Source organism: Physeter macrocephalus, chromosome 14 (assembly GCF_002837175.3).
Source record: "Physeter macrocephalus isolate SW-GA chromosome 14, ASM283717v5, whole genome shotgun sequence".
In the NCBI taxonomy this organism is placed as follows: domain Eukaryota; kingdom Metazoa; phylum Chordata; class Mammalia; order Artiodactyla; family Physeteridae; genus Physeter; species Physeter macrocephalus.
The window spans coordinates 18,070,065-18,083,718 of NC_041227.1; positions in this window are offsets into that span (position 1 = coordinate 18,070,065).

The window sequence follows — 13,654 nt, forward strand, 5'->3', positions numbered from 1 at the left end:
ACAAAGCAATTCACCAAACCACAAAGTGACAGAGCTAAGCTATGATCCCAAGTTTGCTGACTCCAAAGCCTGTGAACTTGATTACTTTGTTGGAAACCAAAAGGTTGGGCCAACTGAACATGTAGGTCAGGACAAAGAGTATGGCTTGGGGACCAATTCTCAGAGGTATCTGAGGAGCCCAGGGCTCTCTAAGGCCCAGAAACCACCAAGTTTTGCTGCCATTGCAAGAGAACAAGCAAGCTCAGCTCCTACCTGCTGGCGTCAGGGTGTCCCATGGTTCCTTGGATTGACTTGGGGAGCTGACTTTGATTGTTTTCAGCTGAGCTGACTAGGGAAGCCAGGGCCAGCATCCCAGTAACTTCAGCATCTCAGGCCCACCATACTGACCTCTGCAGCTCTGGGATCAAGTGCAGGGAGGAGGCCGGCTGACAGCTGGATATACTTGCTCACAGCCAAGTGAGAGATGTGGCAACTGGCCAGAAATCAGGTCTTCTCCTGATTTTATCTGTAAAAATACTCAAAATATTAGTACAATAGGGAGTTGACAAATGCATGAACACAGGCCTAGCACATAGTAGGCTCCCAATAATGAGTGAATGAATAAGTCAAATGGGTGAATAAATATATTTTCTATGAGGTCTAACCTTGTAATACACGGCATAGGTCAAAGAGGGGAGGCCAGCCAGGCCAATGGGGATGATGCACTGGTGAATGGGATAGTGCCAAGTCCTCCAGAGGGACCAGCAGAGCAGCAGCTGAAGCTACATCTTCTAGAATGCAAGCCACAGGAGATCACGGTGAAGTTTGGCTCCAAGCACCTTGGGGGCCTGACTAATTTTTGGACTGCATCGTTGGAATGTTTTGGCAACCAGGAACTCAGTAACCTCCCACCCCAAGGACAGCAAAGCCTGGAGCTTTTTCCCCCAGGATCTCCCCTGGGTGAGGGTTGAGGCCACAGATGGACTCAGGAATTTAGTTTATTGTTCTTGAGGTAGGAATAACTCTCAATATTCTGGTTTCCCCTTTCCAGGCCTTTTCAAAGACTATATTTATAAACTGGTTTTGTGGAATCCAGAGAAACCAGCTAAAGGCACATAATTCTGGGATTGTTGTTGTTTTTTCCTCTGTGGAGGAAAGAGGAGGAGGGGACAAGTAGAGGAAGGGAACCAAAATTCGTTGATGGTTTATTTTGGGTTGAGCGCTTTTCATGGTCATATTGGGGAGGTGGCAGAGTGCCCTGCCTCAAAGTATGGCGCCAAGCAGACCTGGGTCACCAGAGCACAGGTAGGTGTTCTAACCTCCCTAAACCTCAGTTTACCCATTGGTAAAATTGGGATAATATCAGTGTCCACTTTCTAGAGTTGTGATGAAGATTTAATGAGCTAATGCGTAAGATGGGCCTAGCCCAGTGACTGGGCCAGAATATGTGCTCACTAAATGTTAGCCAGCATGATTACTATTTTACATCTAAAACTCTCAACCACCCTGAGGGATGGGACTTATTGTCTCCATTTTACACACGAGAAGGGCAAGGCTCAGAGGGGTCATGGCGGTGCAGCTTTGCTCTCAGTTCCTCTGGCAAGTCTCTGCCCATCTCCAAGGCCAGGTCAGGTGTCCCCTCTCTGTGCCACCCGGGCCCCTATACCTTCCTCTCAGTTTTGGTTGCAGCACGGTGTGAGTACCTGTTCGAAGTCATAGCCTCCACCACACTGTAAGCGCATGAGGACAGGCTCTGGGTCTAAAGGATTGTCCTCGGCTGTGATCCCAGTGTCTAGCAGGGTACATGCTGAAAGCTGATTGTCCATATGCTGACTGATAGATAATTTAAGACCATTTGACCCAGTGGTGTTAAGTTGGTTTCCTTTCTTTCTCATAGTGAGAGGGTGTGTGTGTGTATGTGTGTGTGTTCTTTCTTAGCAATAATGAATAAAGTGGGTGGCTGGGGACATCCTTTCTATGTTAGCAGGTCTCTTTTCTTTGGCACAGTGACAATGGCAAACACAGCCTATTTTCCCTCTCCTTGCTGCCCACTCTTTCCATTAATTTGTAAGGAACCCAAGATACAACCTAAGATTTCCAAAGAGAGAAAGTAAATGTGTCATCCATCTAGAAGAGACTTGGAGTGCGTTATGCCCTTCCTTGGTGCAGAAATATGTAAAGTACAATGCATCCATGCAAGTTACAGGGAAACAATGGCCGATTTCAGCATCAGGTTCTGAATCTTCCAGTGACTCAGTTTTTTCCCCTGTACTTTTCGTAAAGTAGCTTAGCCAGTTCTCCCGTCTCCCATGAGAATTGCTAAACATGGGACCTTGGCCAGCTCATGGAAGGTAAGCCCAAATCCATAGGATAGCTATTCCTCATTCATTCATTCATTCAATGGTTTGCACTTCTGCTCTGTGCCAGGCATTATACTGAGCACCAGGGCACAATGCAGGGCAAAAAGAAACAAGTCCCTGCCATCTGGAGTTTACAGTTTGATGAGAGGTAGAGATGATAGTCCTATGGTCACATCTATGAATCCATAATTACATAAGTACTCAGGAGGAAAAAGATAGCTCTTTGAGGACTTGACCCAAATTGGATGATCAAGAAAGATTTCCCTGAGGAAGTAAAACTGAGTAGAGATCTGAAGAAGGATGGATAGAAGGTGGTTGGCAGTGGTTGTTCCAGACGAAGGGAACAGCATGTACAAAGTCTTTGTGGAGAGCTGGAACTAAACAAAGGCTATAGGGTAAGAACTTGGAAGTTGAAGGGCCTTGGGGTATGAGTCAGGCTGGAGAGGCTGGTAGTGGCTGACTGCATGGGACCTTGCAGGCTAAGTTAAGGATTTGGCTTCTGTTCTAAGAAAAGTGGGAAGCCATAGAATGGGCTTAAGAAGCTGTGGGGAACAATTTGGTTTATTTTTTGAAAAGATTTTTCTGGCTGCCATGGGGATGATGAAGGATGCCTGGGTGGATGTGGGGAGACCAGGGAGGAGAAAATGAGGTTGTCCAGGGGGAGGTAATGGTTGGTTGGACTCAAGGGGGTAGTGGAGATGGAGAGCAGAATCCTTAGGAGGTAGCATCAGTAGGATGTGGGGATTGAGGGTAGGGGAGTCGTCAGTGGAGACTTCCAGGTTTCTGGTTTGGCAACTGGAAGCGTGGTGGCCAGGGATGCTGACAGAGGGTGAGGATGAGTGGGTGGAGAGAGGCAGATAATGAACCTGGTCTCAGACCCAATGAGCTTCAGAACTTGTGGACCTCTGAGTGTGGATGCTAGTGGGCAGTTAGACGTATGTTTGTGCCCCTCTCACTCTGAAGTTCTCTAGAGAATCAATCCTGGAGCTACTTAAAACTCAGTTTAGTTTCTCTGTTGCTGCTAGGTTTCGATCAGGTCATAGTTAAGGCTTTTGCGCTTCTCGTCTTTCACATTCAGGTTTTTGAATGAGAAAATATAGTCCTCCTAGTAAGAGGTGAATCTGGTTCTATTTGTCACTACTGTTAAGGAGATAAAATGAAATGCCAACTTGAAAGGGCTTCCAGGTAAATCCTGAGGCTATATGACCTTGAGAGAAGTCTCTGAGCCTGGGGCCGGAAGAGGTTTGCCTCACCTACATGAAGGTGGTAGAAGGGGTTCTACTGAGTCAGAGGTGGCATCTACCTTTCCTCTGATCAAATAAATACACATCCTTCTTTTATAATTTTTAATAATGTCATTCATCTGTTATCTGATCCATGTAAGCAACTTTTATTGAGTCTACTGTTTTAGCTACGGAGAATAAGACAGAGGGAGTCTCATGGAGATGCCCCTCCAGGTGGGGAGACAGGCAAAAAATCAAGGAAACACACATGCAAACAAAGTAACTGTCAGTCATATGAGGGAAGGCATCCCTGAAGAGTGATATTTGAGGGGAGACTGATGGATGAACCAGCCATGCAAAGGGCTGGGTAGCAATTTGGAGGCAGCTGGGAAAGCATCCACACATAGGTCCTGAGGATGCATATTTGAGGAATTGAAAGGAGGCCAGGGTGCCAGCTCAGTGAGCAAAGGGGAGAGTGATAGGAGATGAGACTGTGGAGGCCACAGGGGCTGGGTCATGCAGCCTGTGATAGATTTTGTTCTAAGCACATTGGGAAGGCACTGAAGGATTTGAAGCAGGGGAATGATCTGCCTTGATTTGTCACCTAAAAAGATCACTCTGGTTGCTGTGTCGGACATGGATTGTTGGAAGGCCAAGAGTAGGAGCAAGGGATCTGATGAGGAGCGTGTTGCAGTCGTCCATAGGAAGAGGTAATGAGACCTGGACCAAGATGGCGGTGGCGGTCAGTGGTTCTCAAGCCTTTCTTCTGTGTGCTTATATGGATGACAAGTGTCCCATGCCCAGAGGGACTCTAATTAATCTGTCATCCGTTGTTCACCATAGCAACCACCATGGGTATTTTCCAAAACTAAGAAGGGTGACTGGAGTATTTCTTTCTATTAAGCAATCTGTAAGTCTTATTTCTCTTACCTTATTTCTCTTAGTTCCCCTCTGCTGATGGGGGACTAAATTACCATAAGAGAGCCTTTTGCTTAACGTTGTCATAAAGCTCTCAGAATATTTTAAGGAATCAGTCAGCGATCAGTGTACACTTTTCCAGAAAATTCATTTCACTTCTTTGCTGACCTTAGTCCTTATTCCTGTCACATTGGGGTTGTGCTGTGTTTGAAGACACACCGAGTGATCAATGGTCCTGGTTTGTTCTATACTCTGATACTCCTCTGGGTTTAGCACTGAAAATTCCACATCTTGGGAAACCTTTCAGTCCCAGACAAATTGGGACAGTAGGTCACCCTCCATCTAAATGTTCCTTTGCTGTTTGTAAGTCAGCTGTGCACAGTCCCGCTCACTGGCTTCTGCCAGCAGGTTGGTTTTGCCATTGTCCCTTTGATAGACAGTGCACCTAAGATCCAGCAAGTCTGAAACATCCACCCAGGATCACCCAGCCAGAAGGCAGTAACGAGAGGAGTTGAACACAGGACAGCTGAGTCTATGTCTCCACACCTGCTGCTTTGGGGACAGTGACACCAGCCCCTTCTGACTGGGCCGTGAAGGTGAGGGCTACGTCTTAGACACACTGTGCACTGCAAAGAGTTCTCCAGTTTGATTATTTACAAACACACCCTGTGAGGTTGGATGCCAGGAGAGAAGAGCCCTGCCCTTATTCCGTAGCTCACTCTGAGTAGAGAGGTGACTCAGGCCGCTGCCGGCCCTGACCCAACCCAGCTAGGCCAGAAAAGCTGCCACCTCAGATCTGAAATCGGAGATACAGATGAGACCCTGCTCCAGAGCCAGACCTTGGAGAATCCAGGAAAAGATGAAGCAGCGGATGGGAAAGGGACAGGAATAGCGAATTGGCTGCATCTCTTTCAGGAATCTTGTTGATTCTCTATCACGAACTCCTTGTTAGAGGAAAGAATGCATTTTTCATACATGCAGAATTCCAAGCTGCCGAAAATTTCCTCCCGTGATGAGTTGCATTCAGGACAAAAACATGCGGCCTGATTTGTCTTTCCCTGAAATCAAAGGCACTGTTCTAAAGGGCTGCGTTTGCCACACAAAGGTAGCAGATGTTTGCGGAGATTATAGCTGCACAAGCATTTGCACGTTCAATCTTGGGGCGTTTCGATTTTTGTAGAGAGAAACGGTTTTGTCATTCCGTGATGCATGGAAGCTTCTGGTACTTGTACCCCGGAGTCACGGCTCAGGTGGGGTTGGCAGAAGGCAGCTTGCAAACGCGGCCTTCCACACTCTGGACGGCTCTGCGGGGTTGCAGAGAAAGGTTGGATCCAAGTACAGCGTGGGTAGGACAGATCAAGTAAGTCACCAAGAACTCATTGAGCACTTAGTGATACCCAGAATGGTGTTAGGTCCTCTAAGTGGAGATGTAGGGCCTTCTAGATGCTGCAATCTTAATTCTGGCTCTCAAGGAGTTTCTAGACTAAAGGCTTCCCAGAGTCACAAATTTAGAAAGCTGATTCTAAAGCTGAGTTGTTGTTTTTTTTAACTTCTCAGGCATACTTCTCGTCTTTTAGTCCCTCCTCTTGATCTTTTGTGCTGGAGATCCGACAATCTCTCAGATTTCTGCCTTTCCCTTGTCCTTGAAATATAATGAGTTACAGGATCCTGCATCTTCCGTCTTCAAAAATGGAGCTCAAAAATCCCTCCTCTTTGTTTGCATTTGTATTGCAGTTTTAATCCCTTCTCCTTACCCACATCAGAAGCAGCCATGTCACTCCTCCCACACTGTGTGTTATGATCTGCTCGCGGGTTGTATTGGGAGCTACTGGAGGTTAGATTAAACTTTACTTTCTCAGCCGGCACAGGATCCGGCTTCTATTTGGGGTTCTTTAATTTCCTTGACCAAATGAAGAAGTAAGGATGTAAATGACGGTATCTTCCTTAACTACATCCCACCATGCCCATTCGACCCCTCTGTCTCTGTTGATGTGGGTCTCATTTTGTTCTTTTTAATGTGGCAACTCCTATTCATCCTTCAAGATCCAGCACCCATGTTAACTCCTCCAGGAAGCCTTCCCTGGTTACTTTCAGCCTGTGTGGTTTATTCACTTCTTCCTCTGTGCTTCTACAGTATCCTGTACTTGTGAGCTCAGAAGAAAAATACTTCAATGACTATATGTATCTGATTCTTTTAGGACTGCCGGGGTTCAGAAGTAGATTGAATTTTACAATCCTTTTCTGTCTGATGTTGCTGCCAGACCACTGCCTGAAGCAGTGTCCAGCTGGATTCGTATTATATTCAGGTATATCGACTGTATATTACTTTATATATAAACATAAATATATATAAAATATGTATTTTATATATATATAATATGTATTTTATATATATATATATATATATATATATATATATATATACTTTTTTTCTGTTTATCAGAGGGAGCAGAAATCTCAAGAACATGACATTAGTGATACAGGGTAATCGTGTAGACAGACATGTATGGGTCAGCCTGTCGGCTTGTATGGCTTCTGGATCACTAAGCCTTGTCAGTGCACAGAGGCTAAGCCTGCTGATCCCAAGGCCTGGAAGGGGAAGATGCTTAAAGCCATCCTTTAGCATCTGTTCTATTTCCTGTGCTAGATGGTTGATGAGAGGAATTTCTCCTGGTTCAGAGCTTCCTCCATGCCAGGCAGATGCTGGGCACAGGCTCTGTACTCTGACGGTCATAGGTGTAGACTTTGGGTTTACAAAGGTGGTTGGAATCCCCTCTCTGTCACTTCTTGCTGTCTGATTTGGGGCAAGTTACTCAACTCCTTGAAGTTCCAGTTTCCTTTAAAGGAAAAGGAGAGTCACACTAAAAGTCACCTTTGTAGAGCCCCTGCATGGGCCAGGTGCAGTGTGAGTGCTTTATGTCACCTCATCTAACCTTCCCAGCCACAATGAGGTGAGTACCCCTACTGCCCCCATGTTGCAGATGAAGAAACTGAGGCTCAGAGTGCCTGGGTCCCATGTCCAAGGTCACACGGCTGGAAAAGCTCTGAGACTGGATGGAAATCCAGACAGCTTGACTTCACATCCAATACTCTTAGCCATGACATTCGTTAATCACTTTCTGATAAGGATTTTGTAAAGATTATATAAGTTAATTTTTAAAATGGGGCCCTAAATGTTCAATAAGTGATAGCTTTAAAAAATATATGTTCAGGGCTTCCCTGGTGGCGCAGTGGTTGGGGGTCCGCCTGCCGATGCAGGGGGCGCGGCTTCGTGCCCCCGGTCCTGGAGGATCCAGCGCGCCGCGGAGCGGCTGGGCCCGTGAGCCGTGGCCGCTGGGCCTGCGCGTCCGGAGCCTGTGCTCCGCGGCGGGAGAGGCCACGACAGGGAGAGGCCCGCGTACGGCAAAAAAAAAAAAAAAAAAAAAAAATATGTTCAGAAAACTTTATTGAATATGCAAAATGGAAGGACTCACATTCCAAGGAAAAATAAAAAGGGTTCTCACTGTTTGGAACACAAAATATTCAATTATAAGGATAATTTACTTTTTGACTATCAGCATCAAAGAAGAGAAGAAAGACTCCTTACAAAGAACATGAAAATTGGCTCTCTTTTCCTTTGCCCTCCAAAATGCAAGAGACTTACAGGGTTTTGGAGAAAGAAGATTGGAACTTAAGGAATTTTGAAGGCTTCCTAGTAAAGGGCGGAGGTAGACATTCTTAGTGATCCAAAGACTCAAAATAGACTCACACTAGACATGTAAGACAAATCAACATTAACAGTGTTGGAATGGGGAATCGTGGTATGACAGGAAATGCAATTCTTTCTTTTTGAAACTTACACCCCAGATTCGGAAATCCAGGAGGATGTTGTATTATACTTCTGCTCTTGGGTTTAACCCTCATTACTTCTCTCATCTGCCTTTCTCCTTCTGCAACTTCACTGACACCAAGAACTATATTTCCCTATCATTTGTATCTGTCCTTTAATACAGGTTATATCATTTAATTCAGGAAAATGGGGATTAGTAGACCCAAAGTGGTTAGTGGACTTGCCCGGGTCGCACAGGTGAGGGGTATTGTAAGATTCCAACTGAGTTCTCCCAGACACGTCTGCCTGACACTGGAGTCCACCACACCAGAGCAGAATTGGGCCTGATACAGACCCCTGGACCTCTACTTCCCTGGCTGCCTGGATTTCCTGTGGTTGGTTTGGGAGCAAGGGGCTCTCCCGAGAGGTCTCCCTAGGCTCCTGCCCTCTTTCCAGTGCTTGCTTCTGGGTAATACCAGAGTGAGGCTGCCAGCCCTGACTTGAAGGTCCCTGCAAGGTTGCCCTACAGAGCAGGGGCTAAGCCTCCCCAGGCCATGCCCGGCCCCAGACTCTTCCTGCCTGGCGCTTTTCTTTAGGGAAGTCCCTCAGATCCTTGGTCAGAAAACTAAGAGTGACCAAGTCTTCCTCTTTTCAAGATAGCCCTCCCCATTGGCCAAAAGACCAAGACAAAGGGAAAGGCTGTGGAGAAAGGACCCTGACATGTCACACTCATGGTTCTGGCTTTGCCTTTTTTAGAAGAGGAGCTCTTTCCCATGGTTAGGGGAGAAGTCAGACTTCCCTGTTTCTCTTGGGCCGGGCATGAAGCAATCTTCAGTCCTGATGTTGACACCAGGTCAAACCCCCAGACCTTCTCTTGGGGCTTGGCTCCTTGGACTTCTGAGCTCTGACTTTCCAAAAAGAAATTGACCAACGCGCCAGGGGTCCCGCAGCCGCAAGAACTGTGTCTTGGTCTCAGCAGGGAGGGAGAGGGGCAGAACAGAGCCGGGTACCCAGACCCTGGGACACACAGCTTGACTAGGCCCCCAGTTTTACAGCACAGTGGCTGGGAGGCCTCGGACAAGTTACTTAACCTTTCTGAATCTCAGTCTCCCCACCAGGAAAATGGGGAAATTGTGCTCTATGCACAAGTGGGTTGTCTATAGAAAAAAAAAATGAGGAAATCTACGTGGAGAGCTAGGGTAGGGCTTGGCATACAGTAAGCCATCAATAGACATTAGGTACTCTCAAGGTTATTGAAGGTTGCACCTGAATCTTTAGTTTGAACAATCACCTGAACACACAGTGTATGTGAGTAAGGATTGTGTACCTAGAGAGGGAAGGCTCTGGATCCAGCCAGAACTGGGTTCAAATCCCAGCTTCCCCACTTAGCAGTAAGCTGTGTGAACCTGGAAAAGTTAATTCTCTTCTTTGAGCCTGATTTCTCATCTCTTGCTTTCTTTGCAAGGTTCCTGTTAATAGGCGGTGAGTGGTGGGGAATTAAGTGGAATAATGTCTGCACACAGGCACATGGCAGCTATGCAATAATTGTCCCCATTATTACTAAGGGATCAGGGCAAATCCATTCAACGGATGGTGTGAACCTTCGTGGGTCTCAGCACCATCAAATATGTGAAGATAGGGCAGTCTTCTGGCTTTGTATGTGTGTGGAGAAAATCTAATGGAAAAATTAAGGTCAAAGTGGCTTTCTTCTTTAGATCATTCACTTTTTTGTACTCCCAGTACCTAGCACAGTGCTTGGTTTGTTTGAGGTCCTCAGTACATATTTGTCAAATTAAAGAAAGCTTTGTTAATGCCAACAGAGTTTTGTAGAGACAGGGCTGGCTCCGCGGGCAGGGCCCCATGCTTGGTTCAAGGCTCTGTTCTTGCCATCCTGAAACTCTTGGTGGTTTTCGAACAAGGGTCTTTTATTTGCATTTTGCACTGGGTTCCACAAATTAGGTAGCAGGTCTTGTGTACAGGCAAATATGCTTGGAAGAAAATCCAAGCTCCTTATGCGGACTTGCCAGGTGTTACCTGATCTGCCCCTGCTGCTTTGCTGAGCTCTGCGGCCATGCTCCACCTTGCTTCCTGAACTCCAGGCACCCAGGCCTGTTTCTTTTCTTTTTTCTTTTTTTTTTTTTTAGCAAAAAAGTATTCATATTTAGTTTAGCATTAATTTTTTTAGAAGTAGAACATGTTCGTAAAGCTTATTGAAGTCAACACCCTATTTACAGACACAGAAACAGGAAAGTCCCCAGATTGCATAGGTTGATATTGGCCTAAATTGGGGTCAACATCTAGAATCGTACTTCAGCCATTTCTTCTCCCCACTCAAGCGTCTCCCTAGAGGAACATCGATCTTGAGTTTTCTTTAAAAATGGAAGAAAATACACCAAACGGTTCATTTTCCCTTTTTTTTCTGACAAAAATGTCTGAATATGTTAATATAACAGATTACTATTTCAGTTCCATAGAGGTATGCCTACCTTATAAGGAAACATACCAGAATTTATTTTGGGGGGGAAAAAAGTAAAAAAAAGCCTAAGATGTGCATGCTTCCTAACAATAGATGATTTACTAGCAGCTACAAAATAGTACAATTAAAAAAACCCTGCACGTTTGTTTCTTTAATAGGCCATCCCACGGCCCCTCGGCTCATCCACGGCTGGCGCCCCTCACCGTTCCTAAGTCATCTCTATAGAGACGAGCCTACCCTCCCAACCCGCCCAGCCACTGTCTGTCTTATTTGCTTAATTTACACTCTTCCTAGCCCTTGATGCTTCTTTGTGAAATTAGCTGGTTTATTTATTTGTTGACTCGTTTATTTTCCGTTTCCTCCAGGAGACTGAACTCAATGAAGGTAGCCACCTTCCTGTCTCGTTCCCTGCCTCGTTCCTAAAGCCATTGTACAGCCCTTGGTGAACAGTCAGGGCTCAATGAATACTTGCCGACCGAAGGATGAATGGGGTTGGTGGTGTTGGATTTCCATCTCAAAATGCTGATCTCCTGGGACTCACTCACTCATATAGGAAGGTGAGAGCTGAGTTGACACCACCCACCGTGGGTGGGGTTGAGAATGGCTCAACCCCTGCAGTTGAGCCAAGTGGCCACCGTGCCCATATTCTCTTGGCAACGGAGGCTGGTCTCCTCGGTCAGATCCCTGCACTGAGGGTCCATTTTGCATTTGGGACTTAGAAACGTCTGAATTGCTGGTGCCAACCAAGAGATGGAAAATCAGAGATAGATAACAATGGAAACATTGGATGAGAGGTCATTTAATCCAATGCCCCGTTACAGGTATCGAGGCCCAGAGAGAGGAAGAAACTTATTTTGTAACAATAACAATATCAAAAACCAAAACCAAACCAAAAGGAAAAACACAGTGGGAGGCAGTATAGCACAATGTTAATACCTCAATGCAAGCATGATATTAAATGTGTTAATATTTATAAGGTGCTTAGGACAATTCCTGGCACAAGGAAAATGCTAGGTGAGTGTTTTACAAATTGCCGATCAACCTGTTGAGCTCTTTTGCTGGTCCAGGAAATTTGCAAGCCCCTTATTTGTATCATTTCATTTACTCCCCCAGCCATCTTAAGAGGTAGGTGCTCTAATGATTTATTCCCATTTTACAGATGAGGAAATATAAGCCCAAGCTAGAGAGTGGCAGAGCTGTGACCCCAGGCTGGCTGCCTTTAGGGCTGAGTTCTGAACTCCTACCCTGGATGGCAGTTATGGGTAGAGCTGGCCTGGCGTCTCTGTGCTCCTTCCCAGTACTAAGCCTGGCACTGGCCTGAGTGGGAAATGCCTCTGATTCACAACTGCTCGGCTGGGAAGCTGCCTTACTCATTGGCTTATTCATGCTGCCAGCATCCTCTGCCATCTCCCCCTGTGCAGTTTCTACAGACAGGCTTGTGAAGTCGAGTGTCTTCTGTGTGTTAGGGTAGCAGGCTTCCAGGCTGGAGGGGTTGACAGGAGGTGGGACACACACTGGAGAGCCGATGAGCCCAGGCTTGCTGAATCTGCTGTTCCCCCTGGGGTGCTTGCTCTTCCCTAGGTGGAGGGTGCTGCCTGCATGGGGGTCAAGAACAGCTAGGATCCCAGAGACGCTGGATGAGATGGGTCTGCTCAGCTCCCCACGCAAAGTTCCACGGGCACGGCTGTGATGGTCAACTGCTATCTCCTCGTGCACCTGAAAGCCCCGCCCACCTTTGGGCCAGCTGAGCTGGGGGGAGGGGGAAAGCCCCTAACAGAGGCCATCCCTGCAAGACCCCAAGAGCCTTCGGCAATGATTCCAGATTCACCTCGGCTACCACAGCTTGGCTTCTCCTATCTGGAAACTCTGGGCCTGTTCTGTTCCCCACACCCTGTCAGGAGCACCCCAATAAGCCTTGTGGGATTTGTTGTGGGTCGCTGGAGGTGAGAGTTCCCTCTTCAATCCACAGCAGAGATGCCCAACCCTGTGACATCCATTGACCTCATTTGCCCATTCATTTACGCGTGGATACGTTCATTCAACAGATATTTATTGCATTTCTATCGTGGGCTAGGCATGGAGCTGGGCTCTGAGGATACAACTGAAAATAAATCTGTCACAGCCTCCACTCTCACGGAACCCACGTTCCAGAGGGCAAGCATAAAGAGAGTCAAGCAAGGAGAAAAAATAATTACACATCTTGAAAGGTGTATGGAGGGAAAGAACATGGGTATTTCAGCTTTTGGATTTTGGAGCTGACTCATAACAGCTTGCGAGAGATGACTGTTAAAAATGTGAGAGTTTTGTGCGCTGGTTGTTTAACACAGCCATTATGAAAAATTAAGTAAGTGTACAATGACATAACTTATATGGAAATAAAAATTAAAAATTGAAGGCATCAATTATATGGGGTGATGTGAGCAGAAAACTGGCAGATTGGGAATGGGTTGGAGAAGCCACTTGTGTCTACTTGGCTTCCTCTACCCATGCCTGGGCCCTTGGTTTCTCCTTCAGGACCCCCATCCCAGGTCCTGGAATTAGTCCTGATTAGGGCCAGGCTGGTCCCTATGCTGAGGCCTGAGTGTAACCAGGAGGTAAGTCAAACCCAGTGTCATGCTGGGGGGATACTCCAGAGGCCCCTGTGGTGACCTGGGCTTGGGGTCCTGATGTGGATCATTCTAGGCTGGCCCCTCACCTCTGACCTTGTCTCTTCCCAAGGGCATCCTCATCCCATCCTCCCACCTGGTTCTAAAAAGTCTGCGGCCTGGATCTGACGGTTTGACGAGCTCTCTGAGAGTCCCCCCGTGGTAGCATGACTGGTCCCCGGCACTGATCACCTGCCTGAATGAAGCTGGGCCATGTGGATGTACACTCTGCAGGGCACTTACGC